Here is a 14872-nt window from a genome sequence, read left to right on the forward strand (position 1 = left end):
ACATGCAGACTCCAATAAACAGAATCCTATGAAACAGTGAATGTGTTTGACTGGAACCGGTTTAATGTTTGAAGTACATATTTGGTAGCAAGCTAGATATTTTGTTTGAGGTTAAATATATAGGTTGCTAATTAAAATCAGTTTAAAACTGTTTATATATGAATAAATGATGAAAATACGACTTTGAAAACTGAACCCTCAATGTATTTTTCTTTTGTCGGCGTAAAGGTTCCCACATAGTTCGTGTGAAGTGCTGTAGACACCCCACTTCCCCACAGCAGGCCCAGACTTCATCTGAGGTCTGTGCAAAGTGTTGCAGACCTCAGATGCTCAGAAGTGAATACTTTTCGTTTATCAGGCGCGGTGAGGATTGATTTGTATCATTCACGTTAGCTGCTGTTTTATTCCTGATGGTTCCCTCCAGTCCGGTCCGGTTCTGTGGATAATCCGAGCCACACAGTGATGGATGAACAGGACAGACTGAGTAGAAGATGACGAGCCGCTCATAAGGAAGGTTGGACTTGTAGAGTTGCTGCAGTTAGTCGAGTCGGGCGGTTCCTAGGAACTGGAAGTGATCCACAGTAGACCCAGTGTTGTTGAGGAGCTCCAGGAGGTTCTGATCACACCAGTGGATGAGCTGATCCACATCCCGTCTGACTGCAGACTCGTCCCCATCCTGCATCAGAACAATAAATGATACATTTTGACAGTTTACTCTAGAAATCAGTCACCTTTCCAAACACTCGTGTATTTAAACACCAACTGCTTGGCAACTTGGGGTTCGGTGCCTTGCCCAGGAGGAATCAAACCTCCGACCTCCTTGATAGGTATTTTCTTAAACCTACATGAAAAAAGAGAACCGGTTTTGTGCTTCATGAAGATCCTAGTTCTAAAAAGATTAGAATTTTCTGACTATTTTTGATGGGTCAGGCTTTATAGAGTCAAAGAGATATCCTCATCCAGAGAGGGGCTCCAAAATACCTCTCCTTCCCTGGGACTCAAACCCGAATAGCGCTTTTCCACTCACGTTTCTGTTGGTTCATTTTGTCTGTTCGGATCTCGTCAATCCGTTGTTGGCAGACAAAGTCGGACCTAGGATGCTGGCCTGGCGAAGAATTCACTTCCCGGGACTTTGTTTCCAGGTCCTGGACTCTGGCCGGGCACGGTTTTCAGCATCGTCGTTCTTCGTCTGTCAGCGAACGGGTATGTTGAGATCCGGGTCACGGCACCAACTGATAGGTATTTTCTTAAACCTACATGAAAAAAGAGAACCACAGACAACGTATTTGAGTTTTCAACCAAACTTGTGCAAAAGGAGAAGACACAGTGAACTGCTCCTCCAAGCCGCTCACCATGTGTTCTGCAAACCTTCAGTTTGTTTGTCTCTTTTATTAGCAGGGGAGAGAAAAGTGTGAAAAGGAATGGAGGGGGTGAAACCCACATCCTATCTTCACAGGTAGGATGTGAATTCAGACAGACAGAGGGGAGACACAGAAACTAAATTAACACATAGACAGGTTTTACAGCTCAGGACTATCCCAGGAAGATCTAAGTCACCATCTGTAAAAACATGCTTGATTAAGGAAGATTTAATTTAGTCTCCCCAGTTTCAACAAATTTGAACACTAAACCTCTAAATAAAAACTGGTAACATAAAATTACAAATGTAAGAATGATAACAAACATAATAATTATAACACTCCTGATTGCAGGACAACTCAACTCTACACTGAGCCACAGTCGCCCCTTGTATAAGTTGTTTGTTTCCTGTTCCAAAGAGCTCGACTGCAGAGAAATTCAGGAAACATGCAGACTCCATCTTCCTTCATGGTTCAAGAACATATTTTGACTCAGTTTCAATATTTGAGAATCAGTAGCATCAATATTTAACATGCTAACTTAACATTTAGCTTGCTAAATAAATATTTTGCCTTAAACTAAACATTTAGCAAGCTAATTATTTAGCATAACGTATTTATCTTGCTAACTAAACATTTAGTTTGCCAACAAGATATCTATCTACAATGTAAACATTTCCCATCTGTGTGATCAATGCATCTGATTATCAGCTTCTGATACTGATGCTTGACTTTCTGTACAATCACAACTTGAGGGCAATCATCGTCAACCCAAAGCAAACAGATGGAACGATCACGAAACCACTTCCTGATGTTTTGGTTGCATCTTCTGTTATGAAGCCACAGACTCAACTGTCTCACTTTTCATCTGCAACACTTTGCACAGACCTCAGATGAAGTCTGGGCCTGCTGTGGGGAAGTGGAGTATCTACAGCACTTCACACGGACTATGTGGGAACCTTTACGCCGACAAAAGAAAAATACATTGAGGGTTCAGTTTTCAAAGTCGTATTTTCATCATTTATTCATATATAAACAGTTTTAAACTGATTTTAATTAGCAACCTATACATTTAACCTCAAACAAAATATTTAGCTTGCTACCAAATATGTACTGTTACGGCTTTAGTGGGTCTCTGCCCTTTTTTCCTTGTAGGGTTCTGCAGACAGGCTGTTGCCTTGCAGCAAGAAGGTTCTGGGTTCGATTCCCAGCCCTGGTCTTTCTGCATGGAGTCTCCATGTTCTCCCTGTGCATGGTGGGTTTTCTCCAGGTACTCCGGTTTTCTCCCACAGTCCAAAAACATGACTGTCAGGTTAACTGGCCTCTCCAAATTGCCCCTAGGTGTTAGTGTGTGTGTGCATGGTTGTGTCTCTTGTGTTGCCCTGCGACAGACTGGCAACATGTCCAGGGTGACCCCGCTTCTTGCCCGGTATGCTAGCTGGAGAGGAACCAGCAACCCTCCCATCTGTTTCTGTGTCAGACAAATGTGCTCAAGACTTTCCTGAGGCATTTCCAGCTTGTGCAGTAACTCGTGCTTTGGCTGATAAGGAGGTTGAATCTGGTAAGCCTGGTTCTGTTGAGAAGACGGCCTGTTTGCCGACTCTTCCTGTTCCTTTGTCACTCAGTGAGTTGATTGCTGCCCAGCAGGAGGACGCAACCTTAGCTGCTCTGTTTGACCAAGTCCACACAGCTGAACAGGACACAAAAGCATCATGTGGGTATTTTCTACAAGACGATCTGTTGGTACGTAAATGGTTGCCTTACAGTGACAGTGATATTGTTGGTCCAATTTATCAAGTTGTTGTTCCAATCAAGTTCAGAAACCTTGTTTTGAAAACTGCTCATGGAGAATTGTCTGGCCATTTCGGAGTCAATAAAACTTATAACCGAGTTTTATGTCATTTTTATTGGCCACGTCTGAAAAAAGATGTTGCTTATTTTGTGAAAACCTGTCACACTTGTCAACTAACTGGGAAACCTAATCAGACGTTGAAACCAGCTCCACCTTTTCCAATACCTGCTGCTGGTAAGCCTTTTGAACACTTGATCATTGACTGTGTTGGCCCACTGAGTCCTTCAAAGTCAGGATCAGTGTATTTACTGACGGTTATGTGTAAAAGCACTCGTTATCCTGCAGCATATGCTCTGAAAACCATTACAACAAAGTCGGTGGTCGAAGCTTTGTCTAATTTCATTTCAGTGTTTGGAATTCCAAAGACCATTCAGACTGACAGAGGTACCAATTTCACTTCACGCATGTTTGAGATTTTGAAACAACTTGGTGTAGTCCATCAACAAAGCAGTGCTTATCATGCTCAAAGCCAGGGGGCGCTAGAGCATTTTCACCAAACCCTGAAGGCATTGTTGAGGGCATACTGCACAGAGTTGAGTAGAGACTGGCTACTTCTGGCAACTCGTGAAGTTGTACAAGAACACAGGGTTCAGTCCAAATGAACTAGTGTTTGGACATCATGTGCGTGGTCCTTTTGCTATTCTAAAAACTAACTTGGAGAGGTCTGAGCCACCATCAAACCTGTTTGACTATGTCAATGGTTTTTGTCGCAGACATTTCTTGGCTGGCAAACTAGCTTCTGAGAATCTGGAAAAGGCCCAGAAGAAAATGAAGCGGTGGTTTGACCAGAAGGCTGAAAATGGAGCGTTTCATCCAGGAGATGAGGTGCTTGCCTTACTTCCCATTCAGGGTTCACCTTTTCAAACAAAGTTTTATGGTCTGTGTTGAGACGGGTGTCAGCACAAGACTTCATGGTTTCTACCCCAGACCGTAAATGTCAACTCGGCTTTGCCATGTAAACTTATTGAAGCCTTACTTTGGTTGTACTTTGGAAGAAAAAGATGTGAAGGCAGTTGCTGCTTCTGTGAAGGCAGACTTGAGCTGCACCACAGGCTTGGATGAGGATGTTCAGACTCCAGATGTTCCAGCCCAGACTTAAAAACTCTGAGATGTTGTCTAACTTACAGACATTATTGAGTCATTTGTCTGCAGAAAGAAGTGAGCAGTTGAAGCAGTCCATTTTGGATTTTCATGCCTTGTTCGGTGACATTCCAACATGTACTCATTTAATTGAGCATGATATAGATATGGGAGATGCGCAGCCCATCCGTCAACATTTTCATCATGTTCCTCCTGAGAAAAGTGAGTTTTTGGAGTCAGAAATTCAGTATTTGCTGGACAACGGCCCGGCTAAACCATGTTGTTCCAGCTGGGCTTCGCCATGTTTGCTGGTTAAAAAACCTGACGGTACTTATAGAGTCTGCACTGATTATAGGAAACTGAACAGCATTACAAAGCCTGACTCCTACCCACTTCCTCGGATGGAAGATTGTGTTGATCGGGTTGGAACTGCAAGGTATGTGAGTAACTTTGATTTGCTCAACGGTTATTATCAAGTACCCTTGTCGGCTCGAGCCCAAGAGGTGTCTTCCTTTATTGTACCATCAGGATTATACTCTTACACTGTAATGAGTTTTGGCCTTAGGAATGCACCTGCCACTTTCCAGCGGTTGATGAATCAAGTAGTGGCTGGATTGGAAGGTTGTGCTGTCTACTTGGATGATGTAGTGGTCTTCAGTGACACCTGGAATGAACACGTGCTACGTATCCAGAAGTTGTTTCAGCATCTTCAGGATGCTCGTCGAACTGAACTTGGCTAAATGTGAGTTTGCAAGAGCTACAGTGACTTATTTGGGAAAAGTTGTTGGGCAGGCAAGGACAAGTGAAACCAGTAAGAGCTAAAGTCCAAGCCATTGATGGTTTCCCACCTCCTTCTTCAAAAAAGGAGTTGAGGTTTCTGGGGGTGGTGGGTTACTATAGAAACGTTTGTGAGAATTTTTCTACTGTAGTGGCTCCATTAACTGACCTATTAAAGGCTAAAGTCCAGTTTAGGTGGTCATCAGTTTGTCAGAAGGCATTTGAAAATGTCAAGTTCCTCTTGAGCACTGCTCCAGTTTTGTCTGCTCCAAGATTAGACCGGCCATTCCAGGTACAGGTGGGTGCAGGAGCCATTTTGTTGCAGACTGACGAAGGTGTTGACCATCCAGTGTTTCTTTTCTAAGAAGTTCAATCAACATCAACTTAATTATTCAACCACTGAGAAAGAGGCCTTGGCTCTTATTTGGGCACTGCAGCACTTTGATGTGTATGTGGGTGGGGGTGCGTTTCCGGTTGTGGTATATTCAGATCATAACCCTTTGACCTTTCTGCACTCTTTACAGAGCCCCAATCAGCGGTTGATGCGATGGGCTTTATTTCTACAGCCTTACAACCTTGAAATTCGGCACATCGAGGCACTGAAAATGTTCTGGCTGAGGCATTGTCTCGTGCCATTGATGGACCAGACTAGCAGGAAAAAATGCCTACAGAGGTCCTAGTTGGGATCCTCTGATTTAAGGGGGAAGGTGTTACGGCTTCAGTGGGTCTCTGCCCTTTTTCCTGGTAGGGTTCTGCAGACGGGTCCCTGCAGGTGATGCGTGTTGCCCTGATTGGTGCTCTGCAGCTTTAAAACTGCCAGGCATGCAGCAGTCAGGAGGCTTTTCCTCCTCTCTCCTCAGACCCCATTTGGTTTGTATCTTATGGTTGAGATTTGTTAGGTTTGTTTTGCATTTGCTTATTTCTGGTCAACTATAGGTTCTGCTTTAATCTATTTTGGTTTCTCATTTCAGGCATTCCTTTTTTCAGGTTTATTTCTTTAATGTAATTTAATAAATTCTATTTTCATTAAATCCTTGTGTGCTCTCCTTTAATGTTACCCCATCAAACGAGCCTGGTGGACGTAACGGTACCATGCTAAGTATTTAGTTTCATAGCTAACTTTAGTCAGCAAGTTAAATATTTAGCCTGAAACTAAATCTTTAGCTTAACTTAGCTGAGAGGCTAGCAGTTTAGCTTAAAGATTTACGAATGAATGAAAAGTATGCAGAAGACTGAAGAATGAAACCAGTTTATTTCTAAATAACCCAAATTGTTGCTTTTAGTTCTTGACTAACTTTCCAAACGGCTCCTGATGTAAAAACTCTGCATCTGTATTTACATGAAACTGGACCAATGAAGCTGCTTCTGGTTCCGTTGCTTCCAGCCATCAGTCGAGTTTATTCAGGTTTTAATCATCGATGTTTTTAGGTGTTGACTGGATCCAGTTTCCTCGGTGCAGTGAAGCTGTTTTCATCCCGCTGAGCCCCATCATGGAAACATCTGAAATGAGAGAGTTTGTTTCAGGAAGGTGTGGTTTGTGGTCGATGACGGCGGCAAACGCTGCATCTGGACAGGAGAGCAGATTCTCTGCAGCAACACGGCGAATTAAGTCACCGGGTCGGAGCCGAGCAGAACCAGGACTGTGGGTCTGAGAGCCAGAGAGAGCGGCAGGGAGGAAGGTCCAGTTCCAGCCTCCTCAAACGCAGCCGGAGGCCGGAGGCGGGACCCAAACGCTGGATTCAAGTCAGAGCAGAACTCCATGATTTACTGAACACAGCCGTCAGGTAAATCACTCAGTGAAACACATTTGGTAAAATACTTGGTAAAAGTACCAAAAGTACTTCAGTGAAGTCACCTTGATGACATCTTGAAAGTTATGTGCATATTCTAGTATTTTAAATACTAATTAATAAAAATCAGGTTCAGGTATCAGAAACTTTTATTTTCTGTATAAAACTTGGAAAACAGTTTATTGGGGATCAATAAAGTATTTTTGTATTGAATAGTTATTTCCGATGACGGCGCAGCTAGAAGGTGACGTTAAAACAACAAAGCTGGTGTAAGGACAAGAGGTCTCACTTCAACACAAACTGCAGAGTTTGGTGCATTTCTGTTTCCTGTTCATTCAGTGAGATTATCCTCAGCTTGTAGAGTGTGCAGGAAGTTCACTTCAAAACGACATCAATCATGTAAAAGTAAAAAGTATAGTGTGGTAAAAGTAGAAGTGTGTTTTTCTCCAGATAGCTACTCGGTTAACAAGTGGTGAGATATGGTTCCATCAAACTCACAATGCTGGATAAAGACAAACAAAATGAAGGATGGCTTATCATTTTTGTACAAAGACGATATAACTACTCAGTCATGCAACGATGTTTGGGAGTGGGGGTCAGAGGTCAGGGGGATCCGTCTGTTCTGGGATTCTGATGGTTCTGAAACATGCATTTAAAATCAGTTTGAAGTGTGGAGTGAAAAATCCTTAAAAGATGATTTTTCAAAATAAAGCTGCTGAGAATCAAACGTTTTCAAGAAACAAATGCTTTTAATAACATCTGCAGATGTGGAGACACTTGACAACGTCAGAGTAGCTCTGATCAAAGTAAAGTTAATGTATAGTCCTGACACACGCAGGCGGGAAAAGGGGAAGTTTCAGCTGCTAGACATCGATGTTGGTCCATTCCGAAGAACATCTGACAAACAGGTTATTTCAGAAACGCGTTGGAGGTGTGATCCGCTCAGGCCAGAAATGTATCTTTAAGTTGTCAAAATTCCCCCTACGATCCGCAGATGTTCTAAGCTGATGTCTAATTTTATTCGTTAGGTGTTAAAAGACTTGAGCTGCTGTCTTGGCAACGCCCTGCAGCCTGAAACGGAGCCTCTTCCTGTCCAGCTCCAAATGACCATCAGCTGCAGGTGTCAGAACCAGTTCTTGTTAAAACTGCTGAGCACAGAGACTCTCGTTCATTTTTGCTATAATCTGCTTTAACAAGAACGTATTAGACATCAAATAAAAGTATTTAAACCTTGATTTTGTTTCTTTAATATGATGCTAAAAGTAATTCTATTTGGATATAAGTTTAGAATGTATGAGCCTCATTTAAGCTTAAGAAACTATACGGTAAGCTTCCTATGATAAAACCAAGTAAAAAATTAGTATAAGAGAAAAATATTCACACCTTCATAAAAGTTTTGGCACCCTGAGTAAGTTTGATGCTTCTCATGTCAGGATTATTTATTGAAAATGATCAGACATGATTTTAATTTGACAGAAGCTTCCTGAAGCTCCGTCTCCAGGAAGTCATCCCAACATGGCTCCTCTATTAACGCCAACGTTTTTACCATCGCTGCTCTGAGCAGCAGCTCCACCAGCTGCTTGCTAATTGCTACTGGCTAGTCTGAAGGAGCTGCGCCTTGAAGGCGGGGCTAGGTCCATCCAGGTGTTCTGCAGGTGATTGGTTGCCATGGAGATTAAAGGAAAACGACAATGTACTCGTCTCTGTTCACTTTGGCGAGCTAAAGGTTTGGCCGGCCCTGGCCGATGGTGACTTGAGGAGAGGAAACTGACGGACCGGCTCTTCCTCTAACATGGTGCTGGTAGCGGAGACCTGACTGGTACCACCACACCTGGGTTCAGGTGAGGGAGGAAACATGGTCCAGAACAACATGGTCCAGTCTGGTTTCCTCCCTCAAGCCAATCAATCAGGAGAACCTCTGCTGTCCTGCACCAATACAGGCAGAGTTAGTATTTTGGTGGCTGCGCTTTGCTTTCCATGGATCAGAACAAACTGCTTAAACTCTTCCAACCCCACAGAGCATCAGCTCACCATCAACCATCCCAGCCGGACACACACAGCTGCACACAGAGGCAGATTTGCCTGACAAATGACTCATGCAAAAGTTGTCCCACTGAGCACAAGGATCACTTCTACTGGGACAGCTGGGAAGATCATTACCGTGTTTTAACTGGCAACCAGAACAGCATCTGTGGCCTTTCAGCACCATTAAGTGGAACTGAAGATTTGCATGCGATGCATGAAACCAGTTCGATGATCCTCGTTTTCCCACAGACTGGTTTTGATATCCGACGTCAAACTGGAAGCTGATGATCACAAACAGGCATCAGATGGAACTGGACTTGAACGTCTCATGTGGATTTTCTAATTGACTAATCAGGGGAAACGGCTTAAATTACCACTAAACTTTATTACACACACCTGTCAGAAAGTCTGTAAAACTGAGGCTGTAGTATCTGAGACTGGGTTGATGCTTGTATGTCTGATCTGTGGGCAATTATTAACTAAACTAGTAATTTAGATCCAAGTCAGGGCACTGCCTACAGCTAAATACTTCAGTCTGCTTTATAAATGCCTCCCTGCTAAGGCTTGGATATTAAAATGATGGATGAAGCCACTGGTGTGTTTTCAACACCAAGATGCTGCACATGGAGAGCAAAAACACAGAGAACTTAATATAGACGAGTTTATTAACAAAAAGAAGCTGATATTTTGATATAATCTAAGTACAAAATACCCTAATAATAAAGCTGATTATGATCGTTTGTGGTTGGCTGCAGGTTGACCTCACAAGCTGGAAAAAAGTTTTGATTTGTTGGAGCACTGAGCCGTCCTTAGCATCTAGCTTCACCTTTAGCTTATAGCGTTTGGTTTTTAAGAGAATGGGCCACCTTGGCATGTTTTAAGGACTGTTTTATGTAGCTCAGTAGCAAGAATGGGAAGGAAAATGGTTCTTATTAGTCAATAACCTCATAAAACTTGGTGTAAACCACAGGCTCCATGGCCTGGTTCTACCCAAGCAGCTTGAAGGATTGAAGTCATAAAAACAGTGAAATGGACAATAAAACGACAGATATTGTTTATCCAAACTCATTTATCTCTGCATAGACACAAAGCCTCTTTCCTGAGTCATGTTGTGAATCAGGGAAATTCCAATAAATGAGGAAAGCTCAGCTTTATTTCCCATCGCTATGGAAGTGTGGAAAACCAGGGAACAATTAGCTGCTTAGCTAGCAACTTTCAGCGTGAGTGCAGCTGGCACACATCGCCTCAGACCTCTGCTCTGGAGTTGTGATGGCAGCAGCGTCGGTTCAGCATGGACGGCATGACGCTCCGCTTCTCTTCTCGGCTCTGGACTGGAGCCCAGCGTTGGCTGCGTCTCCTCCCTCAGTCAGAGACGATGTCTCGTTTGGGGAATCTATAACTCAAAGATTCCTTCTGCAGAATTATGAATAAACCAGTCAGATGAATGCATAAAAACCCTGAAGCACAAAGCCTGAGTTAATGGAACGACTTCCTCACCTTTACTGCTTTTATTGCTCAGCTCAGGAACATAACTTTACGATCAGGCAATCGTTTAAAAATGTAACTCAGTTAATCTAAGCACACCAATTCTGTAAGAGGATTCCAGCCTTGAATAAAAATAGTTTTGAAGTTTTATTAGACATGTTTGCATCACGTGTTGTTGATATTTTCCAGGTATGGACGTCTTTAACTGCTCCACGCTCCCCACCAACAAGACTGGCAGTAGCGTTGTCTTCACCAACCAGGTCCTCCCGTCGTTCTACATCGTCCTCTTCGTTGTGGGCGTGGTGCTGAATGGCATGGCTGCCTGGATCTTCTTCAGAGTCCCAGCAGATTCTGCCCTGGTGGTTTACCTGAAGAACATGGTGGTGGCTGACCTGCTCATGCTGCTCTCCTTCCCCGTCAGGGTGGCGGTGAAAATGGGCTTCAACACCTGCCACCTTTGGATTTTCAACTGCCGGTTCAATGCCGTGCTCTTCTACATGTCCATGTATGTAGGAATGCTGTTCATAGGCTACATCAGCCTTGAGCGCTACGTCAAGATTTCCCAACATGCATCTTCCTCCACAAGCTCCTCCTCCTTCAAGACGAAATGTAGTGGAGCGTCTGATCTAAATCTTATGCAGAATACCACCTTTGCCCGGGTTCTGGCGGTCCTCACCTGGGGTCTCCTCTTCTTATACTCTGCACCCAACGCCATGCTGGCAACCTGGCCAGCCAAAGACCATAACTTCACAAAATGCATCCAACTGAAGACGCCACTTGGTGCCCAGTGGCACAGAGTATCTGTCCTTATTAACATGTCTCTATTCTGGGTAACACTACTTATCGTAGGCTTCTCCTACACCTTCATAGCTCACCGGGTCTACAAGACGTACCGCTGCATGCGACGCGACAGCAGGGGCGTCTACCGGAACTCCAACCGCAACATCTTCAGCATCCTGGCAGTGTTCTTTGTCTGCTTTGTGCCGTATCACGTCTGCCGCGTGCCTTACACCATGAGCCAGATGTCATCGTCAAGCTTCAGCGAAGGGAACGGTATCCTGCTTCACCAGATCAAAGAGGGGACTCTATTCCTGTCGGCGACGAATGTCTGCCTAGACCCCCTGATCTACTTCCTGATGTGTCCAAACTTCAGAAAGTCACTTATAAGAAAACTGTCCAGTAGAAAGAGGAGGAAGCCTCTGTCAACCAATCAGAGTCTGAGCAACATGTAGAGGGGGGATGGAGGAATGGATGCAAAGCAAGAGGAGACACTGAAAGAGAAGACAAGGACAGTAGATCCTGGAAGAGGAGACAATCAGAGCACAGTAGATCCTTGATGACCACTAAGAGTTTGGGCAGCATCTTGGCCAACAGGAGGCAAGAGGCTGAACCTTTTTGTGCACCAATGGAGAAAGAAACTGATGAGGAATCCTCAAACCGAGAACGTTTGTGGTCCAAAAACATTCTGGATGGTAGCGGCCTCTATTTAGGGGAAAGCTGATCCTCTCCGTGTCCTTAGAAGAATCTCTTGTACTGATATGAGACATGAAAATACCAACCAAAGCAGGACACAGAGAGGTGGTGACTGAGAAGATATCAGTCACCATAAAGGTTTGGCACAATGAGTTTTTGTCGTCTTTGTCATGACTGAGTCCTGCATGTCCAATATTATGCTGGTAATAAAAATCTGCCTCATTTCAGAGCCTCCTTTCTGTCTTTTTTCATTTTTGGCTTTAAGTTTGTTACCAGAAAGGAACAGAGCATGTCACGTGTGTTATTGCTGATCTAGAGAATGGAGAAAATTAGGTGTCAAATCTGTATGAAGAGGTCAATGATGGCAGACTGCGGGTGTTACTGGACATGTACAAGGGCAGTGAGACAGTGGCGAGGTGTGCTGTGGGACTGGCAGATGGGTTCACGGAGGGGCTAAAGGTCAATGAGATTGAGAACGAACATGGTGGGGTGGGAGGATGGAAGCAAGAGTTGGGGAGATCAGTGATGGAAGGAGAGCTACGGGTGGAAAAGGAAACGTTATCAAGAAGGCACTGAGAACCGTAATCCGTCTAATCTGCCAGTTAATCTACACTTCAGCTTTTAGGACGATCACCAAGCACCAAATGGCTCTTAGAGGCCTGAAAGGTTCATGACATGCAGAAGATGCAGATCAGAAGATTCTCTGAGGAAAGGAGGATGACCATCCTCAGAGGTTTCATGTCAGGATTTGAAGTACCAGAAGACTAAAAAGTGGATATTTAGCCATCTGGTTGTTGGAGACGCTGCAGCGTCCTCCTTGCTGGTAGACCTGGTTTTGTCCAGCAGTGATGGATCCTGTCTTCATCTCAACCTGCAGGTTTCCTCCAGCAGGTGGAAACTTGATGTCCTGCACTCTAGCAAGACATCAAGAAGTCTTTGGAAAAGAAACAGCATCACAAAGGTTCAAGTTTCTGTGGATCTAAACTTTGAATTTCTGCTCTGACTGTAAATATAAACTTATTCAGACCAGCAGACATTTTCTTTAAGGCTTTTTCTGACTTATGAAGGTCAACACTTCTCCGTTTTAGCTGCAGATTCTCTCGATTTTCCTGCTTTGAACAGTAGCACAAAGAAATAGGCCTCAGTTTTACATCATACATGTATTTATATCCCATTAAAACAGGAAGTTATGTTTTGTCAGGATTATTTTGTTGAATTAAAGTCCTGAATGGTTTCAATGACACATGGACCTCTAGTTTTTATTCAATTTGCTGCCATCTAGTGTTTAAAGTGTGTAACAACATGAACCTGCATGCAGAAATGTTTCTGCTCAGAACTTTTCCCTCCACATGAACAGACATCTTCATCAATCTGTACGAAGCAAGCAGCTTTACTGATGGGATATTTTTATGGATTTTACTGGTTCTGTGCGATAAAATCTTACAAATCAGCTTCTGAACAAACGGTAATAAAATAAACACAGACATTCTAACTGTTAGCCAGCCCTGTTATAATTATTATATTTGTCACAGTCTTTGTTTTTATCTTTGTTCATTTTTTCTCATTTTGCCACACAGTGGTGCAGTAACGTTCATAACCACCAGAGGGCAGCACAGACAGTTTTTTCTCTTTTTTAAGATCTTTGATTTTCAGGTGAGAAACCAACAGATTCCACTTATTCCTGCTTAAATAATCAACCCAATAGATTCACTTAACGTCCTTGACAGGAAGTCGGTTTTGCTCCCAACAACTGCAGCATAAAACACATTTGATGAGAACCGGAGGAGATAAAAATCCCTTCCACATTAAACCGGCTCCAGTCAAACACATTCACTGTTTCATGGGATTCTGTTTATCTTAAAGTTATTTTAATTTCTACCAGAAATGAAGTAAAAATCACGTAAAGTTTTGTTCTGTTTGTTAAGTTCAGATCGTAATGAAAATGAATCTCAGAGAATGAAGTCGGGGCGGTCCGGTTGGACTCCAGATCTGGACCAGAACTGTTGGTTTTCTCAGCTGCTCCTCTTCCTGCTGCGGTTCATCTGATCTGGATGCTTTTCCCTCTTCAGGGAAAATCCCTGCAGACTTCCTGGTAGCAGGAATGCTGCCGCACAAACCGGCTCCTCAGATCGGACCGATAAGAAAAGAAAATAAACCTCAACCGGGTTTCTGAGAAACAATCCGTTAAAAATGTTGGGATGGAGCCACTTTAAGCTAAACTGGTGGCACTGTCGGGTTGTGGGTTCAAATCCCAGCCTCTGTCTGCGCGTGACTGTTGGTTGCTTCGGTAACTGCCGGTCACCTCCGTCCCTCTGCTGCCCCCTAGTGGCTGCTCCAGTTTTACACCCATTTTTATTGATGTAAATCATCCCCACAGAACCTCCAATGCCTGGACCCTGCAGGGTCATCAGAACCTCACACAGAACCGACCAAGAACCGCAGGGTTCCCACCGTCCGATCAGCAGTTTGGGTCCAGGTTTAACTTCCTGGTGTATGAAAACGTCAGATTGTGTATTTTATCAACTTTCTGGCTGTAAACTTAAAGTTTCTGAGTAAAATGGGTCAAAGTGTGACCTGAAGCAACACAGAACCAGAGTTTGGACCAACCGGACCAAAGATGGCTTCAGGATCGGGTCCAGTTGACATCTGGCCTCAGATTTAACCAGAACACCCAGAAGTCATGGCGACGCTCTAACCCAGGATGCATCAGGTTCAGTTTAGCAGTTAGCAGTTAGCATGTAGCGACAGTGGAGAGGAAAAACTCCAGAACCAGAACCGGGCTCAGATGTCTGGAGTAACAGACGTCTGACTGTTTCTGCTCAGGTGCAGATTATTTAAAGATAATCTGATTTTAAGGTGAGTTCACCGACTTCTGGCCACCAAATGGGTCACATTCCTGCCTCTGGTCGTGTTTCCATCTGCATGTTTCATGCAGTTTGATAAATGGTGTTGGAAACGGAAAAATTAGAAATAACTTCCTAGTTTCACAGGTTTTGCGCTCGCTTGAGGCCCTTCTTGGCTTTACGAGGTCT

General features: G+C 43.7%; 1 pseudogene across 1 annotated transcript; it reads left to right on the plus strand.

The window, feature by feature from the left end:
- Positions 1–6387: 6387 nt before the first annotated feature.
- On the plus strand, positions 6388–12229 carry LOC103460074 (P2Y purinoceptor 14-like; annotated as a pseudogene). The gene is made up of 2 exons (XR_014090410.1): positions 6388–6810; positions 10557–12229. The product of XR_014090410.1 is annotated as a P2Y purinoceptor 14-like (transcript).
- Positions 12230–14872: the final 2643 nt, after the last annotated feature.

The sequence above is a fragment of the Poecilia reticulata genome, chromosome 13 (genome assembly GCF_904066995.2).
Source record: "Poecilia reticulata chromosome 13, P_reticulata-male-v2, whole genome shotgun sequence".
Classification (NCBI taxonomy): domain Eukaryota; kingdom Metazoa; phylum Chordata; class Actinopteri; order Cyprinodontiformes; family Poeciliidae; genus Poecilia; species Poecilia reticulata.